This window comes from Peromyscus leucopus, chromosome 8a (assembly GCF_004664715.2).
Source record: "Peromyscus leucopus breed LL Stock chromosome 8a, UCI_PerLeu_2.1, whole genome shotgun sequence".
In the NCBI taxonomy this organism is placed as follows: Eukaryota; Metazoa; Chordata; class Mammalia; order Rodentia; family Cricetidae; genus Peromyscus; species Peromyscus leucopus.
In genome coordinates this window covers 20,439,280-20,463,146 of record NC_051085.1, presented here as the reverse complement: position 1 = coordinate 20,463,146, position 23,867 = coordinate 20,439,280, and the positions used below count along the sequence as shown (strand labels likewise).

The 23,867-nt window shown below is 39.0% G+C and overlaps 1 protein-coding gene across 10 annotated transcripts in view; it reads right to left on the bottom strand.

Moving 5' to 3' along the window:
* Pkib (cAMP-dependent protein kinase inhibitor beta) overlaps positions 1-23,867 on the bottom strand; it is a 97,206-nt gene that overhangs the window by 61,745 nt on the left and 11,594 nt on the right. For 2 of the 10 annotated variants that reach the window (XM_037200492.1, XM_028868354.2), the window contains exons 1-2: positions 21,010-21,270; positions 14,892-14,984 (exon numbers count right to left, since the gene is read on the bottom strand). The gene's annotated coding sequence lies outside the window, so the exon portion shown is untranslated. Of the gene's footprint in view, positions 1-14,891; positions 14,985-18,247; positions 19,012-20,829; positions 20,843-21,009; positions 21,303-23,867 lie in introns of those variants that run through there. The other 8 variants (XM_037200491.1, XM_037200493.1, XM_037200494.1 and 5 more) reach the window with 7 other exon arrangements.

The window sequence follows — 23,867 nt, the reverse complement described above, 5'->3', positions numbered from 1 at the left end:
CACTTGCTTCTCTTCTGAAGATCCTGAGGTCAGTTTCTAGCATCCATGTCAGGAAGCTCATGACCATTTTTAACTCCAGTTGCCAAGGATCAGTTTCCCCTTTCTGGCCTCCACAGGTACCAGGCATACACATGATACATATACACACATGAGGCACACAATATTTACACATAATATAAAGAACAAATAAATCTGCTTTGGAACGTAAAGCAGGAGAATGCTTGAATTTTGTTTTGAGGGTTTTTCCATTGATCACAGATACATCAGTATATGTAAGGTCTGAGCTCAACAACAGAAGGTTATTTAAATCTGAACTCAGGCAAGTCAGTGTCCAGCATCCTCTTCCTCCTTAGTTTGATACAGAATATCTCCACGTAAGAGACTATGGCATGACTGTCCCTGCCAGGAGAAAGGCCAGGTCACATTCATGTCACTATAAGGAAATTAACTCAGCAGCTTCCACTGTTTCTCTTCCTCTGCAAGCAGGCTTCAGCAGTGAGCAACCACCTGACTCTGTTATTTTCTCTGATAGATGACCTCTTTCCAGGGAAAAATCCAAAAAGCATAGGAATAACACACCTATGTTCCACGTGTCACTTAACCTTGTCTGCATGTGAGCAACTCCAACTGTCAGGAATCCCGGCTGTTCTGCAAGTTACTGAATCTTTCCATGATGAAACTGGCCAAGCCAATACCAAGTTGCCTTCTAATCATCCTCCTTAGCAGTAAAGGACACTTATTGTTTAATTCACTTGAGTTTTACAAATCATAGAAAGGAGTCACATGACCCTTGACTGAAGAATTTCAAAGTCAGTATCTACGAAGACCAGTCTGGCTCCCTTCACCAACAATCCTCAATCTCCATCACTCCCAAACCAGAAATAGCACAGCTTTTATTGTACAGTGACCTGCAGCCTCTGCTTTAGCATCCTGGATGGCTCACTATCACTTCCACCTAATTTCATCCCTGGGGTCCCAGCATCTATACCAGACACTGGTTATCTTCCCAGATATCACCTGCCTCCAGACTCTGTGTCACCATGAGTGACCCACATGCTGGGATACCATCTGCTGTGCCTTGCTGGTCCTCATGGACTCTGACCTCTTAGCTGTCAGATCCACCTCAGTTGTCATCATCTTCTTCCCTGATAAGGAGCCTGCTGACTTACTTGGATAATCTCCCATCAGTTAAAGTAAATTCCAATTCCAGTGGCTTCTTGCATTCTGATGATAATGATGAGGAGGGGTCTTTAAAGAATACAAACTGATACATTCCTCTACCAAGCTCTTCTATTAATATTCTACTATTCTCTGCCTTATGTCTAAATCAGAAAATATTCCAATTGAACATGTTTCAAGCATAACTGAAACAGATAGTTTGTTTACTAGTTACTGGTAAGTGATAAGTCATGTACTAACTTAAGCTTTAAAAAAAACTGATAAACAGTGGAAAGTTCTCACAGACACACAGGGGTAAAAAGCAATCATCAAATCAACATTACAAACAGCCTGCTCGCCAAAGCACATATGTAAAGATGTGACTTTAACCCCTCATGATGGAAACAAAATGTCTGCACAATTAAGAAACTATTTTCAAAGCAGTTGCAGATTTTTGTTATCATATATGAGGCTATTAAATGGTTAAATATTTTATCATGCTTTTACAACAGTTCTTTAGTTCTACAAATAATCTTTGGTTTAAAAAAGACAAAGAGATATAATCATCAATGTTCACTCTATTGCTATTAAAATTTTGCCTACAATGTATTCATCAACATAAGCTTAGTAAGTTAAAGATCCATGGGGGGGTGGGGGGACAGCCTTAAAATGATGGAATCTCCTAACTGGAAAACTTCATAAATATCACAGCAAGTAACATCAAATAATACTTTACTAAGTAGCCATATAAGGAAACATCCTAAATACAACACAAAGGACAATGGAATTCATTTTAATAACCTTAGGAAAGAAGTACTAATATTGTTCTATTTTACAGATAATAGTAACACGAATCTTAAAAGGTCTTATTTATTTAAAAAAACAAACAAACCCCAGAGCCAGATATTGGAGTGAAAGCTGAAAGATCAGAGAAATAGAACAAACCAGCCACATTCTTACCTCTATGAAATCCTCGGCCTCAAAAGAGAGACTTCCTGGTTACTTATGCCTTATATACCTTCCTGTGCCCTGCCATCTTCCTTCCTTCCTAGTGCTGAGATTAAAGGCATGTGCCACCACACCTGGCTCTGTTCCCAGTGTGGCCTTGAACTCACGGAGATCTGGATGGATCTCTTCCTCCTGAATGCTAGGATTAAAGGCATGTGCTACCACTGCCTGACCTCTATGTTTAATATAGTGGCTGGCTTTGTCCTCTGATCCCCAGGCAAGCTTTATTGGAGTACACAATATATCACCACACCGAGGCATAAGGATTAAATAATATGCCTGAGTCCATGAAGCTCAAAAAGCGAACAAGGGAAACTCAAGATTAGCAACCCATGATTTAGCTTACTACACTGTGCTTTCCCTCAGAATGATTTCAAAGACTATTGTAGTCAGATAGTACCAAAGCATGGTAGGAAAGAGATTTAATTTCCAATTTTCAGGCTCCATGTAAAAAAAAATCTTAATAGAGTTTAAACATCCACCTATATCAACAAGATTATAAAATCTTATGCAGTGGGACTACTAATTGATATAAACAAAAGTAAATGAAAAAAAACAGTATAAATTGCTGTTGTAATCAAAACTTTATTTGATAAGCTTAAGCTAGATATATGTATTTAAATTATAACAGGCTCCACAGATCTCTTGAGAAGTTTATGTTGGAGAGCTCTTTGGAATCAGCTCACAGAGTTAAGCCATGTTCTCCATTACATACCAACAGTAATGTAACCACATACCAAATTCAGTAAGGGAGAGTCTTCACATATATGCAATGTGAATGTGACCTTGAAAGGACTGTCCTTTCAGCCACACTTCACCAATCATAGTCATGCATAGAATTGTTATATGCTGAAATGTGTGGTAATAATTAGCAGCTAAACTATCCACAATGCCTTCCAAAGGTCAGAAAATACACCATCTGAGACAAATGAACAACAACCAGCTCATGAGCAGCTCTGGAACAATGATGTCACTCTGGGACAATGATGTCACTCTGGGACAATGACGTCATCTTTTTAGTTACTGCCTTGACCTTCAATGGTTGAACATTTACATGTACAGTTTTCTACCAGGGGAGTTTTTAATGATTACCATAACAATAAGTATGCTGTTTGCAAGGTAGGATGACAGTCTGACAATTTATCAAGATATTTTGTGTTCTTGAACATCTATAATTTAGAATTTTAATAAATTTATTTGAAGAGAATATAAATTAAACCTGATATTTAACCTATGACCAATTATTACTTCTTACATGCTATTTAACATCTGCCGAATACACTTGGTGTTTTAAAATTCTGTTTCTAAAATGCCAATCTATAACATGGATTTTATTTATTTTAGAAATATGCAAAACATCTTGAAATATGAACAAATTGAAGTGAGTTTGATTTAAAAATTAGTTACATTCCTTTCACTCTTAGGAGTTATGCCTATGTCAAAGTCTAAAATCAAAATGGAATGAAGACTTCTTTGTCATAGTTCCATGTGTCGCTAACGATACAATCTCAATGTTCACTTACTATCCAGAACTACGGAGACTGCCTTCAGCTATAGGAAACTGCAGGCCTGGGCTGGAGCTACAAACTCCTGCTTTTCAAGCTGGCATAGTTGGTTCTGTCTCCAGAATAATGTTGACATACCCAAACCTTTCTAAAAACAGGCATGTCTGTCGTGTCTGTTAATTACCCAGAAAGCAAAGCAACCATGGGGCAGAGCTTTGCTGAGAAGTCCCCAGGAAGGTGATGAACTCTCATGACCAGTGAATTCCAATTTGCCAAACCACATTCTCCTCCATATTAGAACAAATGGGACAGAATGCTTCACCCAGAGGGAAGTGGTAGCTAGGTTAGGTTCATAATATAGAGGCGGCAATCAAATGGCAAAGTGATGAGCTGAAGCTATGTTGCTACCAGCCCTTCTGAAGTCAGAATAGCAGACAGTTTTGTTATGTTGATGAGGGGTCTCTAAGGATTCCTTATATCCTATTTCACACGTAAGCAACACAATGAGGAAAGAGAGGGACAAAAGCTTTGTGTGTCTTATCCCATGCAACTATTTGATTATGAGATTTGGGCTTTGAGTTAGAAGACCACGATTAGCCTTGCTGCATAACCTAAAGGAAGCTCTAGATGGGCGGTTCTCAAATCTGTAGGTCACGACCCCCTTGAGGATGAAAGATCCTTTCACAGGGGTCGCCTAAGACCTTTGGAAAATACAGATATGTACATTATGATTCATTACAGTTATGAAGTAGCAACAAAATAATTTTATGGTTGGGGATCACCACAACACGAGGAACTGTATTAAAGGGTCGAAGCATTAAGAAGCTTGAGAACCACTGCTCTAGATAAAATTTTAAAAAGCAAACATTGCTGCAGATATGGTTGGTTGGCTAAACACCAGAGCCATTGGTAAGTACATCCTTTTAAAAATCATCTTGGACTTGCAAGTATTTCTCATTAACTAGCCTTTTTATAACAGAAATTGTTTGCAGCCCCTCAAGTGAGACCTAGTGTTGTCTTGGATGATCCAAGAGTCAGGTAGCACCTGAAACTAGGAGAGTAACAGAGAACTTTGCCCCAATAGCCTGAATGTGAAAGTAAAGAAGTGAGCTGACTGGCAACAGCAAGTTTGATTCATTTGGGTATGGTTTGATGGAGTGTTTCTGCTTACCTAACAAATCAATTGACTAGGCGGAGGCCTGTGATCAGTTGACATTTGATTCAAAAGTAATCAGCTACACGTCAAGCTTGTTGGTTTCATTTTTCTTGTGTAAAGGTCGTAGCTACAGATAAGCCCCAGGCACAAGAACTTTGTTTATTTTGAGAAAGTCAATCCACCTGTTGTGGTCTCACTGCCTTAACAGGCAATCTGATTCTCAGTATGACTTGTCTGTCCTGGTCTTAATTTATTCACTTTCTCCAACTTCCCATCCACTTTAACTGTTATTGCTTTTAAATAGCTTCAGTATTCACACTATAGAGACTCATACATTTAGGATGTTGTGAAGGTTAATCATCACTATCAAGTTAACTAGTTTTAAAATCACTATAGAAATACACCTTTTGATATCTGTGAAGTAGTTTCCAAGAGTATTTAACTCAGGTGGGAAAATCCACCCTAAAAGTGGGCAGCCCCATTGCTTGGGCCAGAGTTCTAGACTGAGTGAAAAGCAAAAGGGAGATGAGCAGCAGCAGTTATCACTCTCTGCTTCCTGGCTCTGATGAGCTACCTCCTGCTCCCACTACCAGGCCCTCACCACTCCGATGGCCACTCTATTCCCAAACTATGAGCCAAAACAAACTTTCCTCCCCTTCTTTGTTTCTTATGAGGTATTTGTTCACAACAACAGGAAAACTAATAAGGATGCTTTCTTCTACCTCTTTCAGCAATAACACCCTGTCATCATGCACTCTCTTAAGCAGCAAGCAGGTGAGGGGACATAAACAGCAAACAAATGCTCGCTTTACCATGTGACACAAAATCCCAAAAAAGAGAACACAGAGCTAGGAAGACAGAACCTTGATGATCTTAAAAACATGATGTTAAAAAGAAGAAGTGCTGATGTATGCTATATATATATACAATGGAGTACTACTCAGTAGAGATAAACAATGACATCATGAAGTTTGCAGGCAAATGGATGGAACTAGAAAATATCATCCTGAGTGAGGTAACCCAGACTCAGAAAGACAAATATGGTATGTATTCACTCATAAGTGGATACTAGATGTAAAGCAAAGGATAAACAGACTGCAACTCACAACTCCAGGGAGGCTACCTAGTAAAGAGGACCCTTAAGAAAGACACATGGATCGCCCAATGACAGAGAAATGGATGAGATCTACATGAGCAAACTGGGGGTGAGGGGGGTTATGGAGGGCAAGGGTCAGAGGAAAGCGAGCATAGGGGAGCGGGAGGTCCCAGCTGAATCAGGACCAGAGTGGGAGAACAAGGAAAGAGACACCATGATAAATGAAGACCCGGTGGGAATAGGAAGAAGCAGAGTGCTAGAGACATCCCCAAAATCCACAGAGATACCTCCACTATAGACTACTGGCAATGGTCGAGAGAGTGCCTGAGCTGACCTAACCTGGTGATCGGATGGCCTAACATCCTAACTGTCATGATAGAACTCTCATCCAGTGACTGGTGGAAACAGATGCAGCGATCCACAGCCAACCCCAGGTGGAGCTCCAGGAGTCCAACGGGGGGGGGGGGGGATTATATGAGTAAGAGATATCGAGACCAAGATTGGAAAAAGCCAAACTAAGCGGAAACGCATGAACTGTGAACCAATAGCCGAAGAGCCCCCATGGAACTGGACCAGGCCCTCTGGTTAAGTGAGACAGTTGATGAGCTTGAACTGTTTAGGAGGCCCCCAGGCAGTGGGACCCGGGACCTATCCTTGGTGCATGAGCCAGCTTTTTGGAACCTAAGGCCTGTGCTGAGACACTTTGCTCAGCCTTGGTGTAGGGAGGAGGGGAAAGGACCTGTCTCAACTGAGTCTACCAGGCTGGGCTGACTCCCCAGGGGAAACCTTGCCGTGGAGGAGGTGGGAATGGGGGGTGGATTGGGGGGAAGGCTGGGGGTGGGAGGAGGGAGGACAGGGGAATCCATAGCTGATATGTAAAAATAAATTAATTATGAAATAAAAATATTTATTTAAAAAAAGAAGTAGATCCTTTTCGTAAATTTAAAATAGGCAAATCAAAATATTGAGATGATTCCAGAAATGTGAGAAAACATAAAAAGTATCAGAACAATGTACACTTCTCATGATGCTTCCACGAGATGACTAACTGTAGTGCTCTATTTGAGGAGGAGTTTCAGGAAATATCACAACAAAACATGTTCTTTCTCAGAAGTAAGGGTTGATTTTATCCTTTACTCTCTACCTTGCTTAAATGTCCCATGATACAATTCACAAAAGTTCCTTGACTGGTAATGGGCTAATGTTACAATAAAATTAAGTTGAAAATATTGTAAGACAAAAATTGTGCAGCACATTTAACCTATGAAACACAAATGCTTAGAAATGTCACTGTAGAGTCAACATTGTTTCTTTCACAGTTGCCTGGTTGACTGGAAGTTGCAGCTTATGGCTGCTTCTTAAACACAGCCAGAGTGTTGTAATACATACTGCCATTCCAGAAAGCACTAACATTCAAAATTCAGACTACAGTTGCTAATGAATGGGTCTCACTTTCACATCATAAAATGGAAAAATTGGAAATCAAACCATCTTAAGTTAGACACTTCCTACGTAAAAAACAATGTAGATTGCTACAAACAAAAGCAAGCTGAGCTCATTAAAGACAAACTAGGGTGGGGAGGACTGAGTGTGGAATGGCTCATTTGCTGTAACTGGTAAGCATGCTTAACACCAAACACAGCTCATTGAGTTGCTATAGTAACAGACAACCTCTAACTGCTTTATTTGCCTTCTGTTAGAATGACCAGGGAGGAGTTCAACCACCTGAGTCCTTTTGGACTTCTCAATGACTAATGTAAATTGTTCAGTGTTTGATAAGGCAGCATGACTGATAAATAGGAACTGATTTGCGGCACTGCATTTAACCCTAGCAAATTTAAACTCACCCAACGTACACAAGCATGCTGCCTTTGAACAGGTTATAACACCTGTTCCTTGTCTAATCCAAGATGTCTTTCGATGTAACAAAATAGAGTTGGCAATCTAGATCCTTTGGCATAATCCAAAAACTATAGGTTGAGCTAAAAATAAAGTTGTCCATAAGCTAAGGACATACAAGGGAATGCTAACAAAATAGAATAGTTTCTAATGGTGTATGTTTACAATTTTATTTACAGCACAATTTATAAAGATTTTGTCTTCAGGAATCCTAGACAAAGAGGACTTTTAACGTCAATGAGTGTCATCTTCACTTTCTAAAAGTGCTTTCCAAGGTAAGATCTTATTTCTTTATTCTAATGGTACCATTCATCAAGTGCCCACCTTATCGAAACATCTTGAATTGCTTTACTAATGCCCACTTTATTCAGGTCTCACCACCCTCTTGAGACATACGGTTTTACTCTCCTTTGCTACCACTGGTTCTTTAATATAGAAACAAAGACTCAGAGATACATAATTTACCTAAAGGTAAGTGACAAGGCTGGTTAGTTCTCAACTCAAAAGTAGCCTGGTGGTCAGTTCCTCATGGGAACCCTTCTCATTCCCATGATCCAAACAACACTTGAACTGGTTTCTGTGGCATCTGTTAACCACTCACTGCCCCTTCGCTACTCCCATCTTACATATGAAGCCTGTGTAACATCCTTTCTTAGTGGTTCAAGCTTCCAGAACTTTCTCTAGTACCAGAAGTTGTTCCCTGAATGCAAACAAAAATGTTTTCCTCAGGTTCCATCTACTCAGACTAGCTTTGGGGTTTTTTTTTTTGTGTTTTTTACACCAAACTGATTTCTGTTTCTACCTCGTATTCTTGAGCCTATGGAAGTCAGCATGGGTTCCTAGGACCTTTCAAAGGAAACTGCCCAGCACTCTGGATCTAACGCTGCCTGGGGTCTCCTTAAAGCCCTTAATTAGGTCCAGCATCTCTATCCAGGCACATAACAGGAAACAATGAAGTCCTCAGCTCTGTGTCACTGGTGCTCACAATAGCACCAAACACAAGACAAACAGGATAGAGTCTCAGAAACTCCTTGTTAGATGAAGGAATGAGAAAAAAATAATCCTTTCATATACTATACATAGTAATTAGCACTTATTTTGATGTCTAAGATTCCCTGATAAACTTGACCCTTTCTATTTTGTTCTACTACAATGGTGGCTGTTAGCACCTTTTTGTATAGCTTGTTGGGTTTTTTTTTTTTATAGCTTGTTATACACCTGTATGTTATACAGCTTGTTTTGTTCTCCATTTTTCCCTTCTACAAATTCCTGCTGACAGTATTTGGTATTGTTGTTGTGGTGGTGGCGGTGGTGACTTATTTTGTTTTTTACAGTCTTCAAAAAGTGACAGTCTGGAAAGCATGAAGATTAACAAGATTTTGTTATCTTTAGACTTGCGTTTGTTTGATTTTGTTAGTCATTTAAAACAAAATGATAGTCTCTTTTATTTTACTTACTTATTATAGAGAAAAGTTTCTATAGTTCTTTTGTTTATTTTGAGGCTGTTTTCTGCTGTAATCAAAATACTGAGAGAGAGAGACAGAGACAGAGAGAAGAGACAGAGAGACAGAGAAAGAGATTTTAAAACTCCTCTGTCAGGGGCTAGAGTGATGAATCAGTGCTGCTTTTCCAGAGGACCCAAGTTCGGTTCCCAGCACCCATCTCAGGTGGCTCATATCCACCATTAACTCCAACTCCAACAATACTCTCTTCTGGACTACATGGGCACATTCATTCAATTGGCACACACTATAACACACACACACACACACACACACACACACACAATCTTTAAATAAACAAAAATATCTATGTGTGTTCAGAAAGAGTCTTATAGAGACAGTCACAATGTATTCCTTTCTTGGAGATTCAGACATTCCCCAACATGCTTTTTAGTCCAACAGGGAATGTCTTCCAGGGATGTAGTTTTCAGAGTACCTAAAAGTCCTTGTAGGAAGGACTCATAAAATGGTTGTTGGCCAAACCCTAAGACCAAAACTTTCTTGATAACAAGCTGTGTCAGACCAAAGGGAAACACTCTGGTGTTGCTAGATTAAAAGAACTGAAATATCAAATTCAACTGAGGGACAATGACCATGAGAAGGGCAAGGAGAGATGGCTGGATAAACACTACAGCATAATTGAAGCCTGCAAACAAAAGAGCAACACAAATGATGGAGATGAGAAGTCCATTCGGCTGAGAATGCTGGCAGAAGGCCCTGGGTCAGCATGCATTCTTCAGGGAGAACAACAATGGCCAAGAACCATTGCTTTGCTCAGAGATGTGGATCCAACCAGAAAGACGAAAAAGATCACAGTTGACAAGCGATTCTTTCCAGAACTCAGCAATGATGCCAACAGGCCCTCAGGCAAAAATGAATGCCTTTGTAAACCTTTGTGCCAATTGGTTGTCATAGTACAGGCCACCATTCCTTGATATATTTCACCTGAATTAAAGCTTTTATCCATTTGTCCTTTTACACATGTACACATGTGCCGTGACATGTGCACAGAGGTCAGAAAACTACTTCCAGGAGTCATTTCTCTCTTCCCACTATTGTTTCCAAAGAATAAACTCAACTTCTCAGGCCTGGGAGGCAAGGGCTTTTGCCCTCTAAGCCCTAAGACTTTTAAAAACACCTTTAGTGTGTGTTGATGATGATAAATTTACCTTTCTCATTTGCTTTGTGACTGTAGCATGTGAGAAAGGAGAGCTACTCTAGATGGAGGTGAAATAAGCCTCTTTGTTACACCGTACTTCACAATAATCAGACAAGGAACACTTCTCTTTAAATGTTATTCTTGTGCTGCTCCATTGCTATCATCTATTGCATTTGAATAACTGGGGGATTTCATTTTTACTACTGATGACACATTTTCACATGTACAAAACTTGAATTATTCAAAGATGTTGCAAATGACTTCTGAAATATGCACTGACGTGCAAGCATTATAAAAATGTCTACTTAAAATCCCTCACTCTTGTGAGTACTGTAGCTCAAATTTAGTTGTTCTTTTTGATGGAAAACTGCTTCCTTTCCAAGTTGTTGCTGGGACTTTTCTATAATGCTGTCATTACTTGTGTGTGTGTGTGTGTGTGTGTGTGTGTGTGTGTGTGTGTGTGTATGCACATATATGTGATAGTATATCATGTCATGTTATGACATAACATCCATCTGTTGACAGTGTCAATGGTTATCTATGCTGCAGAGGGTAGGAAATCAACTTATCCATATGGCCTCTGCTTTACTAAACCTTTAAACAACCATATTTTTGGAATGTTAGCTAGAATTTAACTGATTCATTAATTCTACTCTCAAGAAATTAAAACAAATCCATTGTTAGGGCTATGCTATTTGTGTCTCTTGTTCATTTACAGATAAGGAAATTTTAATAGGATTAAGTCTATCACTCTTCAGCCATGGATTCTTGTTTTAGTAACATAATATAAAATATGGCAAAGGCATTCACAAATGTATTTTCCTCCCATTATATCTTATCATCTTTCTTCTTTTATCAACCAATATTTAGTCAATTCTTGTATATTATATTAAAATTTACATTCTTCCAAACTTTAACCAATTATTGTTATTGCCATTGAAATAGCCAAGACTTTATCAACATGAAATGTCTCTATTACATGTTACTTTTAAATGCTGTGTTCTTTGGTAGAATTTTCAAATTAATTTAGTTCCTCCTATATTAGTTACTTTTATGTTGCTGTGATAAAGCACCATGACCTGAGCAACTTTAGAAGAAAAGGTTTATTTGAGCTTACAGTTCCAGAAGGATAGAGTCCACAGAGGCAGGAAGAGCATGGCAACAAGCAGGTATGGCAGGCAGCAAGAACAGGAAGCTGACTGGTCATATTTCAACCACACACAGGAAGTAAAGAACAAACTGGAATTGGGGTGTAGTTATAAGTCCTCAAAGCCCACACCCCAATGATATACTTCCTCCAGCAAAGGTGTACCTCCTGAAGATCCCATAACCTCCCACCAAGAGTCCTACCATCTGGAGAGCAAGAATGCCAATATGGCGCCTATGGAGGAAACTTCTCATTCAAACCACCACTGGACCTTTAAGTTTCTATCTTAGTGAAAAAAACAAAGTAGCTCACTGTCTTGAGTATAACTCTTTAACATATTTTAATCCTCAGAAATGGCAAGTTCTTAAATTATCCCCTCTTTTCCCAAAATTTTGCTTTTCCCTGGGCTATTCAATTCTTCCATTTTAATGTCAAGCTTTCCTTCATTTTTTTTTGAGGATATACATAATTAAGTTTATCAAATGCAATATAAACATGTTCACTGTCACATGTTCTCATTCTGAGAAGATAACACTTATATATTTATTATTCTTATCCAAGAATGCAATATAAACATTGTTCACTGCTCACCTTCTTTTGTTTCTCTTTCTATTGTTATTTTTCATAATTAACGAATATTGTATTTATACAAGTACATTTGCTGAGAATATATCTTGTATTTTCCTACACAGCTATCCATAGGTATTCATGACTGTTTTGCTATCCTAACTTACCAAGTGGTATACACGTATGTTTTCCTAAAATGAACATCTCTGGAAGTCTAGTTAGAAAAATCACAAAAGAATTAGAGTCAGGTATCTGTATCTTTTGGTCTATGACTATAAAGTTATTGAAAAAAGTTTCCAACTTGGACCACCATCACATTCCAACTACACATCCACTCACTGTCTTGCTTTCTTGTTGATTTCTAATTTCTTTAGCTAATAGTTAGAAATTTTCTTTTTGGCTCTTCTTCTAATTACTCTTGGGGAGGGTTGTGGAGTTTAGTGTTTTGTCATCAAAGAATCTGTAAAATGTGTCACATCTGTCACGGAGTTCACTGAGTAGAGAGATGATGCGCTCCTCAAGAGTGTGCATTCCAATGATGCAGGATAAATGTCTGATGAAAGTGAGATGCTGCACTTCTTTAAAGTCAGTATTTTAGCTTCTGCTTTCCATGCTGGTCAAGGACATAGGTTTGACAGTAGACAGAATTAGACTGCTATCCAACTCCACCACCCACTGGCTAAATCTGTGCAGTTGGCCACTAAGCCAGCTTTCATCACAGAAGAGAACAACCTCTTCACCTCCTCCAGAGCTATCATGAGAATTAAGCAGATTCTGTTTATAAGTCCTGAGCATTCAGCCCACCATACTGACCCGGTAGTTATCTTGCATATCAGTTTTAATTGTCCTCAAGTGCAATGCAAGTATTTAGAACTTTGCTCACTGTTTTCCCCCACTATAAAGATTGGAATGGCTCCTGTAGAAATCTTGGTTTTTCCCAAAATTATTTTACTGAAATCATTTCCTTTCAAAAGGTAAATTTCAACAAAGGTGCTATTCTTCATTGACAAGTTTAAAAGTTGGCATTAAAATAAAAATGTTCTGTTGGGCGGCAGTGGCTCACGCCTTTAATCCCAGCACTTGGGAGGCAGAGCCAGGCAGATCTCTGTGAGTTAGAGGCCAGCGTGGTCTACAGAGCGAGATCCAGGACAAGCACCAAAACTACACAGAGAATCCCTGTCTTAAAAAAAAAAAAAAGTTCCAATAAGACATAGAACCCATTGTCAGTGTCTAAATCTTAGTGGGTGAAAAGGAAGTATATACTCATCCCAGAAACCCAGGCAAAGAGCCCAAGTCCCACATAGTACCTTCTGCTTGTTCATGGTCCCTTACTCTTCTGTTCTCTTGGGGATCTGAGCATGGGAGAATACTGGAGACTTTGCTCAGGCTGAAGCCCATGCCATGTTCTCCTCATCCATTATCTAAGCTATGATGGAGGGGCAAATTTCTCACGCAAGAGGGCAGACCCAGAATTAAGGGTTAGAGAGGCCACAAGGCAAATTCCACCATTGTAAAATACCATTAAGATGCAACATGAAAGTGGCCTCAATTTTCAACATACATGTCAACTATGTATATAAATACTTTAAAGTGTGGTGATATTGTGTCCCCCAATATATTATGCACCTTAATAAACTTATCTGGGGTCAGAGAACAGAACAGCCACTAGACAGACATAGAGGCCACTAAATGGTGGCACTCACACCTTTAATCCTAGCATTCTGGAGGCAGAGATCCATCCGGATCTCTGTGAGTTAAAAGCCACATTGGAAACAGCCAGGCATAGTGACACATGCCTTTAGTCCCAGGAAGTGATAGTAGGAAGCAGAAAGGTATATAAGGCTTGAGGACCAGGAACTAGAGCCCTTTTTAAGCTTTGAGGCTTTTAGCAGCAGTTCAGCTGACATTCATTTGGTTGAGGACTCAGAGGCTTCCAGTTTGAGGAAACAAGATCAGCTGAGAAGTTGTTGAGGTGAGGTTAGCTGTGGCCTGTTCCATTTCTCTGATCTTTTAGCATTCATGCCAATACCTGGCTCCAGGTTTGTTTTTATTAATAATACCATTTGAAATTCATGTTACATTAAAGATATTGTTTTCCTATTCCCCCAAAATGCATTAATTTGAGTTGTATGTCCACCAGTCAGCACCATCAAGATTATTTCCTTGAAAACAGTTACATAATCCTAACATTTGGGAGGCTGAGGCCTGGGCTAAATGTTCACCACCAGCCAGGCTACATAGGAAGACCCTGTCTCAATAAAACAAAAGTGGCATGCATTGCTTGCTGTGTTATCTCAGAAAAATATCTCCAAGAAGAGTAATAATTAATATAATGAATTTCTTTCCAGAGTTAAAGACTAGAATTTTAAAGGATTTTAATGGGCCGTTGGTCTTTACTGAGAGCAAATTAAAGAGGCATGACTAAGAGGAATAGAAATATCAAAACATGCCCTTTCTCTATTACCCTCGGGCCCCCAGGAGTTAGCAGATGGGATGTAGCTCAAGTATGCAGAGTGTGTGTTGTTAGCTATTGATGTATCACTAGAAATAACTGACTGGACAATATGGAGAAACTTCCTAACCTGGAGCCATCCCACCCTGCCTTTCTTCACTGTCCTCCAGCTTTTATAACAATAAATATATGTTCTGTGACACCCTCAATGCAAGGATCATCAGGACAGAGAGTTTACCGACCTTTATCCTTCCTGCCTGGATGCGGTCTCAGTGATTTTACGGTTTCCCGACTTCCCAGATCTGTCTTGCGTGGTTTTCAGTATCTCATGGCCCCTGAAGGGAACAAAACAGGACAGAAAATTATAAAGATAAATGTCTCTAGTTCCTTGTCCATTATAGAAATGAACAAGTGGTTTCTTGAGAAGAAACACAGCACTTAAAATGACCAATGTCTCATAATTTTTCTGTTTCTCTGAGACTAGAAGGACAGATTTCTTGAGCAAGCAGCTGCCCGCCTTCATACAAATGTAAATAGTAAGAATGATATGAATATATTGTATATACCAATTATCTTCTGGGAAACCTTTCTTGTGTTTGCTCTCAAATTGTGTAAGAAGAGTTTACTACACAGTTAAAATGAAAAAAACGCATGTTTTTCTCCACATTTTCAAATTTCCATTCCAAATTGATTCTCTAAGTGAGTGGCAGCCGTCCTCAACCATGAGATTGAAAAGGCTATACATCCCTGCAGCAGTTTTCTTTGAATCCCAATGGCAAGGAGCAAGGCCATTGTTTTCCTCAATCACATCACACAATATTGGAATTCTTGAAGGGAAAACATCCAATAAAACCCAGCCTACACATAATACATCAGTGTCTCCAGTTAACCTGGAGCTTTTCTGTGAAGAGGCAGCCGACCTACTTGCACAATTTTTGTTTGCAGTCTTTTAGGTTTTCTACATAAAATGTCCCCATTTTAAAGCTAATAATACACAAAACAAACCAGTTATTTTCATGTCCAAATGTGTTTGATAGTCATAGCCACAACTGACCTCTGGGTAAATCAGGCCCCCTTCACTTGAGCAGTCTACACTTGTGAACAGACATGGGATAAATGCTTCTCGTCCCAGATGAAAAAGCAATGCTTTGTTTTGTTGACATTTTATAGAGATCATCTGATCACTGTTCTCCTAAACCTAGGGCTGATATTGGCAATGCTCCCCTGCTTGTCCATGCTGTCCAACTTTAATAGAGGTGTCATAGCAGGAAGAGCCCAGTTCTGCACTATGATTTAGACATGAGTGCTGTCTACTCTCTTCTCAAATCCAGTTGTTCCAGCCTCATGTTCTGCAGGTCACTCCTCCAACTCCATTCATTCTGTATTCATCAAACAGCCTGGTCTTCTCCTCCCCCCCCCCACCACACACACACACACACACACATGATCTCATATACACCTCATCATTCCCTGAAGAGGTTATGACACACCCTCACCAATCTCACTGCTCTAAGACTTTCTCCCCTAGCCCGTTCTCCACAAACCCTTCATGTTAATAAAGCAATCAGACTTTTCATCTGTCATGTGTGAAGTACATGTGGTCATATTTTACTATGATTCTCAGACAAGATATCTTTTTTCTCACAATGTAAGAACTGTATTGGCTGCTCTTTGAAGTTGCTTTTAAGTAATTTAATGATTCTTCCTCCATTGCTCCCCATTTATTTTTTTAGAGTTTGCAAGTGGGCATGAAGAGCACCACAAGGGCTTTGACATGCAGAGGCAGGAGGACTGAGCTAAGTTCTCACTGTAAATCATCCATTTGTCAGGTATTGACTTGAGTCCTCATCTCCTCTGCTTTAGGTGGATGACAGAGCCTTGACGATCCCATTTGTCTCTCTAGATTACTCTGAGATAAAGGATGGTCCCATGCAATGAAGACGCAAATGTACAGCTGTTAATCTCCCACAAGAACAAGAAACAAGAAAAGCAAAAATGTGCTTCTTCTAGTATTAGATCTTGCCCAGGCCCCTGGGATGGAATCTGTTCACACTCCTATATCTTCCTGCTTCCTTTTAGGAATGGGACATGCTAAAGAGCTGGTTTCTGCTTCCAAAGAAGACTAGTTTATTCCCCCATGTTTGGATTTTAAAAAGACCCTAAAGTGAAAAGGGAGAGGACAAATACTGCAAGTTCTCACTAATGTCTGGAACCTAAAAATGCAGGCTCCACAGAGATAGGAGACTAGGGGGTCAAAAGAGGATGAGGGAACAAGGGGAAGGGAGATGAATAAATGTTGCAGAACAGGTACAAAGTCACAGAACAGACCCTGGTGTTCTACTGCACGGTAGGGCGACCACAATTAACAATATGTATCCCATACGAGATTATTATTGTTCTTACCACAGAGAAATGATGGATTTAAGATAATGCGCATGCTAATCACCTGAGTTTATAGCATTACATCCCATTGCATGCTATGAATGTGTGCATTTGATTGTGCATCCGACAAAAATAAAATAAAAAGAAACCGGACTCAAAAGAGCAATAGGTCTTGATTTACTAAACTCAGCATCTAAGTAAAGTAGAAGAATCGTTTAGGAGACAAGCATCAGCCATTTTCTTTAATACATTGATAATAACACAAGAAATCAATAAACACTTTTAATAAAGAAATAGCTGGAAAGATGGCTCAGCCACTGAGAGACCTTGCTGTTTTCACAAAGGACTGGAATTCAGTTCCCATCACCCCTAGTACCCCCATCACAACTGCCTGCCACTCCAGTTCCAGGAGATCTAGCGCCATTTTCTGGCCTCTGTAGGCACCTGCATATCTGCATACACACCTGCGCGCGCGCACACACACACACACACACACACACACACACACACTACATAAATAAATAAAATAAATAAATAACTTTTTTCAAAAAAAAATACAGTCTTCATCTCAGTCACTGAGTTCCAGGTTAACTGCGGATGTGTGTATAGCAGGATATTTGTTAAGCTTCCAAATAAAAGGTATCAACTCACATCGTTTCTATGTTCAGTATAATGGCCTCGGCTCAAAGACATTTTTGGTTTGAACTAAAAACTCACAAGAAATGTCACTAATCCACTTTTCCCTGCCCTCTAATATATGACCTTGCATGAACAATCCATCCTGCTGGGTTCCAGGTAAATTTTCTGGGGTGTCTAGATGACACTGGATGAAACAAATGCTCCTAACTGTCTTCTTGCCTTGACATCTCTAGAGTTTTATACAACAAATCCTCACACAAGGCCTGAGAATCACAAACCAAATGAGGAAAGAAAGATAAATATATCCGTGTGATAATTGATCTTTGTCAGACTAATGGATGAAAATTGTCACTTTAAGACCGACTCTCTTCTTTGATGTAGAATAACACACATAAAATTACTGTCCCAATCATCTTAATGAAATAGTTCAGTATTATGTCTATTCATAGAGTCGTGCAAATGTTATCATTCAAAACAAAGACTATGCCCATTAAGCAAACATCTCCACTCCTCCCTCTTGGCATCCCTAGTAATCTCCATTCACTTTTCTGCTTTGGACTCCGTATTTATCACATACCTGTTATTTTGTGACTGGATAGTTTTCTTAGCAAGGAGTTTTCCAGGTTTTCCTGTGTGTTAGCACCTGTCAAAATTCTTTTCTTTTTAAAGGCTGGATGATATCACAAGCTATACACTCTGTTTTGTGTCTACATTAGTGAACATGAGTTGCTTCTACATTTTGTGTCATGAACCATGCTGAATACTTTATGCATTATTCTATTTAAGCATCACAATACACCATAATGATTGATTTCCAAAGCTTGGTATGACACATTCATCCCCAAGGTCACACAGTTAATAAATCCCAGAGCCAGGATTAAAGCTTAGCTCTGTCCAACTCTAATATTGGACACCATGAGATCTCATAATATTCTTGAACTCTTGATTCTGCTGTTATATATCTTTTTCACATATATGATTTTTCTTTTGGGAATAAATGATCATTGCCTTTACACTTTCCAAAGCTCTAAAACGGTTTTCGAGGATTGTCTCTAAAACTATTTAAAATCGTATTTATTTCCCCTAATTATTTTCTAACTGCTTATCCTTCACTCACATCTTACATCAAAGAAAATACACTCACCTATTTAAAAAAAACTAACAGCAGAAACAAGGGTGCTAGTTGCCTGCTGAACTTATTGTCCTATACAGTGAGCTTTGATGGGTACAAAGAAACTTGGTGAAAAGGGATTCTTAGTGAGGAGAAGAGAGCCAAATCATAAACCAAGCAACTTAGTTACCCAAATGGTCTTGTGGATTTTGCTTCATTGTACATTTTAAAAAAACAAATTTATTGTAAATACTGACTTGGCTGCCCTCATAAAATAATATAGTACCTATGGCATATAATGATTAAGAGCACGGGTTTTGAAGACTGATTTTTTTTTTAAATCTTAAATCTGTACTATCTTTGGCCAAGTTACTAAGTTTTCTGAACCAGCCTAAGTCACCTTGTATAAAATAGCCTAAAGAGTCAAGTATTTTGTGTATAGTTGTTAGAATCAGCCTATATCCATAACAATATAGTTGTGTATTGACAGATAAATGTATTAAAAAAATGTGGTACTTATGCACAATAGAGTATTTGTTTAGCCATAAAGAAAACTGAAATCCTGACCTTTGCAAGAAAATGGATGGAATTAAAAATAAACTACACTCAGAAATCCAAACATCATGTTTTCTCTACTATCCAAAAATGTGTGTGTTTATGTGTGTGTGTGTGTGTGTGTGTGTGTGTGTGTGTGTGTGTGTGTTTGTGTGTTATGAAAATAAAAAGGAGACCATGAGAGAGAAGACAGACATCTTAAGGGCGTTAGAAAGGGATGAAAGAGAGGGTAACAGAATTCATGTGACATGGAAGCAGAGGATGAGAGTATTTAGGAAGAGGAAGTGAACCTATAGGAGGGAATAGGAGGTTGGGAACAGTAGGGGAAGGAAATGAATTAGAACAAAGTGTAATTATATATATTTATTTATTTATGTAATTATATATCACATACATGCTTCATAACACATATACACATATGTGTATGAAAATCCTATAAAAACCCTGTGCTTTGCATATTACCTTAAAATAATTTGAAAACAAATACCTTTTTAAAGTCTAGTCCATCATTTTAACTCACATAGAACATTTTCTAGCAATAATGTATTCCATATGTTTCATATTATCAATATTCATGTATGACAAATCATGGTTCCTGCCAATTGTAAATGTATATAGGATAGAAACCGTGTCAAGCATCTTACGAAGATGTTCACTTGCCTGTGACTACTTCCATAAAGTACCTCAGCAATGCTCTAACTAAATGGTCTTACATACATTACTGTGAGTGAATGTGTGTTAAACCGATCACTGTATGAAAGGCTTAGGAAGAACATTTAAGTTTTAAGTATTTACAAAAATAAAAGAGTTCAAACAGAGAGCAGACTCCGATGCTGACAGATGCTGGGATTATCCCACATTAGCCACAGGACCGCCTCTTGGTCTGTAGGACACTTGCCTGAATCTTCAGGTGAAGTGTTTGCTCAACAGAGAAACATTGACTTTGAAAGTTAGAATTCAGGGGCTGGAGAGATGGCTCAGAGGTTAAGAGCACTGACTGCTCTTCTAGAGGTACTGAGTTCAATTCCCAGCAACCACATGGTGGATCACAACCATCTGTAATGAGATCTGGTGCCTTCTTCTGGCCTGTAGACATACATGGAGGCAGAACACTGTATACATAATAAATAAATAAATCTTTAAAAAAAAAAAGTTAGAATTCAGCCCTCTTCAGAAAGCTGATGAATTTCAACATTTTAAACAACTCTTAAAGAGTAATTTATGTGCTATATAAATATTAAAATAAAATAAGACAATTTCCTGACCTTTCTATATAGAAGGAAAACTCAACAGAGTATCTCAAATATTAGGAGCAAATTATGTTGCTATTAAATCAAACACTTGACTCTCCAGGACCTCTTGACCAGATTAGAATTAGCTTGATAGTTTTTCTCAAATATAAGTATTTGCTTAGTTAAATAATTTAACAGAGAACATTAAATATTTTGTGTAGCACAATGAAAAATGACATCTCATTGGCCCAGAAAACTTACCTTACAATGAAGCCTGAAGGACAGAAAAAAAACACAGAAGTATTTGTATCAGAATTCCTGCTGTCGCTGCTTTATGCCCTGCCCCAGGTTTACATTTAATTTAATTTACAATTCTATAAATGTCATGTATGTTCATAAGTATATAAGTTACCATCTCTGATGAAAAGGTCAGGCACTTACTGATAACAGCCCCATGCCTCTGAGGGAAGTTCATACCCTGCCAAGATGGACTGCTCCTCCTAAGGGGAGTGGACCCACCACCACCACCACCTTAAAACTCCATAAAGGGTGATGTGGCACCAAGAGCCCCCAGGTTGCTCAGCAACAATCCCTTATGACCTCTCCAAAGGGACTGCTAGGCAACAATGCTGCGTTTGCCCCAGCTGTCCCCAAGAGCACTCCCAGCTCAGTGGCTCTCAAGAGGGCCAGGTTCACAAGAGGCTAGGGGCACCTGGTTGTGTGACTAGTTACATAACATACACACATATGTCTCAGGAATTTCTCCACTGTTGCTAAATAAAAATCAGGGCAGAGTTAGTTCCCAGCCTGAAGGGTACTTTGACTGTACCCTTGATTTAAACTCTGTCCTTGGAGAGTTGCAGAATCTGTCAGAAAAACTAAAGGAACTGAAGCAAAATCTGTAACAAAAAGTACTCAAATAAATAATAAATGAGCCAACCTTTATTAAGTCACATTTAAAGGATGACTTCCAAAGCTCTCAGTTTCAAAGAACTTAACCATGTGCCTACTTTTTGTCCAAAGGAAAGTGGAGAAATAATAAGAATGAAATCACAAGGCTCATGGAAAACTATACCTAGCATATTTGAAGCTGGGTGTGAGGACACACTGTTGTAACTCCAGTACTTGAAGCAGACATTGTATGAAACCAGCTACGCCTACATAATGAGACTCTCTCAGGAAGGAAGGAGAAAGTAAGGAGAGGGAGGATCAAAAGAGAAAAGAGGAGAGAAATCATAACTTTACAAAATATTTGAGTGCACAGTCGGGTTCAGCATAGCAACTTCTAGGCAAAGCTTTCATTTTTTATGTATAGTTAAACCCACATTTGGATGTTCTGTCACAAAGTCTCTATAGTTCTACATGTTGAAACTCAACAGACCTAAATTAATCCTATTTTTCCGTATCTCACTCATACCTTGAAGGCAACAACTAGTGAATAAGTCTGATGACTATTCCCATACAGTCATGAGTTCTGCCCTATCCTTATTTCCCATGATGCCCCCAAACTCATCGGCATAGGAAGGGTACATGCAGAGGGGCATGGACCCTTACCCATTTCACAAAAGCACAAATGAAATTGCACTACCCCTCTGATTCAAAGCCTTCAATAAAGGCTAAGCATAGATAGCATGATACACAAGATACTTCTGAATCTATTTCCTGTCCAACATCAAGCCACATCTGCTGCTGTTCCATGCCACACATTTCTATTGTGTTGAATGAATCATAGTTCCTCAAACATACCTAGCTCTTCATATCTCTTCGGTTTTCCCAGAACATGTTCCTCTTTCCCTGAGAAATGACAGGTTATCTTTTAAGATCTGGCAATAATGTCAATCTCCCCAGAGTAACTGGCCCTGATTTCAAGATTACCGATAAAGACAACTGTTCATGTCCATACTTAACCCAAGTTCCTATGGCAACTTTAGCCTCATTGTTTTGAAGTTGTTTACCTTCCCATTAATCCGTGCTCTTCAAGAGCTCGATCATGTCCAACTAGATCTCCTTGGAACTAGCCTAGTCCTTAATTCTAAGGAAGTGACTGTTGTATAATGTATTGTTTATTAGAGAAGAGTAATTTTAGGCAAAATTGTAAAATACAAAAAGACTGGGCAACTTTTGGAGTCTTTTACTTTTCCTTTCTCCCAAGTGGCCAACAACATACATCAAGGATGGGAAACAATGTAAATTTCCCAACAATGTCAAAAAAACTCTATCTCCAGACTCCTCCTCTTAACTATAACGAATGCTTTTACACTAAAACACCCTTCATCAGATATCCCTGAGTGACAAAATCCTTATAATCTGGTTACCTCTACTCTTTTAATTTTTTCCATGCAGTACTAATCCAGTTCTTTGGCAAATTAAGCAAGCATCCTACCACCAAGCTGCATCTCCAGCCTGTCTCCTTCTTACTATAATCATAATAACACAACACTCAAAGAAACTACCTATTCAATAGCCAATCATACTGGTCTGGATTCCATCTCAGAAAGATAATTTTTCATACGGATCAACAATTGGATTTTGCTTGTTTTTGTTTTGAGATGGGATTTTATGTAGCCCAGGCTGGCTTCAAACTTGTTACACGGCCAAGGATGACCTTGAATTTCAGAGTACTGGCTTGCACCACCACGTCTGGTTTCTGCGATGGTGTTCTGGATTGAACTCAAGTTGTTCTAACTGTAAAACCTCCTAAAAAGTCCTGAGTACGCATTTACTCAATAGCTGCCTCCTTTGAAGTACTAGTTGAGAAATTAAATAGGAACATGAGAGAAGAATAATGCACAAAAGCCCATGATTCCTGCCACCAACCACAATATCATACAGTCATTCTTCTTCACCTCTGGAGCTAAATAAAGATAGGCCTAAACCTCATTCCTATTGGGTGGTTTGTTGCTGAGCATCTTAGTTTCATACCTGTGCCTGTGCAGCTGTCAGGCACGTTTACACTGGCAGCGGTGTGATCATCTACCTTGAACACTAATTCTGAAGAAGAAAAATCTGAATTCTTGGCCTGCTTACGTTGACACACATAGAGAGAATTCTTAATCCTATTGAGCTGACCGGTTCCATATCCTGCTAAGGCTGTGTGTCTTCAACTGCGAAACCAGTACTGTTAGGAACACTTGCCAGATCACTCTTGTGTGGAATCACAAGCACAGAATTAATGCTGAGTATCTACACAATATTGCTTAATAGTATATGGCTCAAAATAGTTACACATTAAAACAAATAGGCCGGGCGGTAGTGGCGCACTCCTTTAATCCAGCATCGGAGCAAGCAAGCGATCTCTG